Raw genomic sequence first — 2,146 nt, forward strand, 5'->3', positions numbered from 1 at the left:
AGGGTGCCCAGGGAAGTGGTTGAGTCACCATCCCTGGAAGTATTTAAAAGACGGGTAGATGAGGCGCTTAGGGACATGGTTTAGTGGGCATGGGGGTGTTGGGTTGATGGTTGGACTTGATGATCTTGGAGGTCTTTTCCAACCTTAATGATTCTATGATTCTATGATTCTATAAGAGGCAATGATCTTCCCAAACCCCTGTTTCAGAAGTCACAGCATCAGTTTGCTGCATTTTTACTGGCAGGGCTAAACGATTAAACGCTCCTTGCCTTGATTAATGCAAAAAATGAAATTATTCCCCCATCTTTTCTCTCCCTCGGCCCTGTAACTGTCCCTGAGTGTCCCTAGGACATGTTCCTCTCCTTGCCCCTGAGCACACGGAGGGGTGATGTCTCCATCTCAAGCATTGCGAGACCGGGCTGCCATGGCTAATTAAAGCTACGCCAGCGAATGTCCTGAGGCAGAGCATAATTCAGTGCCATTAGGCCAAGCCGTGGGGGTCAGCATGAACCCCCTGGTGAGGAAACCTCTAAGAACCAGCTGGTTCCTATCGCAGCAACAACCAAGGGTGCAAACACTGGCCTTCCTCTTGGCAAAACTTTGCGTTGTTACTATTATTTGCTTGATATTAATGGGTGCTCAGTGACAAAAAGGGTGAGGGACGGAGCAAAGCAGCCCCGTGTTGCTACATGGAGAAGCCCGACCACACGCGAAGCCATCACAACTTGTCTTATTTATAATTTATCATCATCATCATCATCTTGGCATCTCTCTCTACAACTACCTGAAATCTCTCTACAACTACCTGAAAGGAGGCTGTAGCGAGGTGGAGGTCGGTCTCTTCTCCCAAGTAACTGGCGAAAGGACGAGAGGAAACGGCCTCAAGTTGCGCCAGGGGAGGTTTAGATTGGACATGAGGAAAAACTTCTTCACTAAAAGGGTTGTCAAGCATTGAACCAGGCTGCCCAGGGAAGTGGTTGAGTCCCCATCCCTGGAGGTATTTAAAAGACGGGTAGATGTGGCACTTAGGGACATGGTTTAGTGGGCATGGGGGTGTTGGGTTGACGGTTGGACTCAATGATCTTGGAGGTCTCTTCCAACCTTAATGATTCTATGATTCTAAAACATGTGCGGGGTGAGAGCTTAAAGACCAGCTACACAAGAGAGCCGGGCCCTCTGCCGAGGGAACACCTGCAAGAGGAGCATCCAAAAGGCTTTAAACCCAAGGTGTGGGAACTGGCGTTACACCTCACTGCTCTTTTTCATTCTTTAAGGGAAAAGGGAAAAAAAAAAAATCCAAAAAAAAAAACCCCAAACCTATCGGTTTTCTGCCACGGTGCTGCTCCAGGACTCGCTGCATCCCCGGGGCAGAGCTGGGCTGCAGGGAGGCGTTCACAAGGCCTGGTGGCTCTTTTTCTAGGGGTGTTTTCTTTTTTTTTTTCTTTTTTTGGAACTACAGTAAATTGCTTAGTGGGTTAAAAACGAACGGTGACAATTAGCCTTCCCTTGCAGGCACAACACTGAGCGCAGCATAGGCCTTTTATTAATTGCCTGGCTAACAACCGCTCATTTCCCTCTGACTGCTCTTAATATTTACTGTTTTGAGCCTCTCAATTACGGTGTGCTGCCGCCGGCCCAGCGCACGCATTCAGCGGGAGGCTGCAGGCGCTTTGCGGCGGGGCTGACCGCCTCCTCCGCTTTCCCAAGTCTTTCTTCACCTCTCTGCAGCCATTCGGTCGCACCGTGGGCAAGACCCTGCTTCGCCCAAGGGGTTGTAAGCCAAGCCCGGGGCTCCTAGTGCCCTTAATAACGTGCTTTAACTTTTGGTCAGCCCTGAAGCGGTCAGGCCGTTGGGCTGGATGATTCTTGTAGGTCCCTTCCAACTGAAATCCATTCCATCGCCTTCCGGCTGCCCATTCCCACTGCAGCCGAGTGCCAGTGCCCCGGGGCTAAAAGCAGGACCCGGGGAGCGAGGAGGGTGACGGGTGAACCCCGCTGTGCGTCGGGCACCCACGGAAACGCAGCAGCCCTTTGCTTTTTCAGCCTGCTAACAACTCCGAACCTCTTAAAACACTGGGGCTAAAAATCCTATTTTTCTTCCTAAAGCTTTTCACGGCCCGTCGCAGGCAGCAAGCCGGAGGTATAA

This window comes from Pygoscelis adeliae, unplaced genomic scaffold (genome assembly GCF_000699105.1).
Source record: "Pygoscelis adeliae isolate BGI_AS28 unplaced genomic scaffold, ASM69910v1 Scaffold121, whole genome shotgun sequence".
Classification (NCBI taxonomy): domain Eukaryota; kingdom Metazoa; phylum Chordata; class Aves; order Sphenisciformes; family Spheniscidae; genus Pygoscelis; species Pygoscelis adeliae.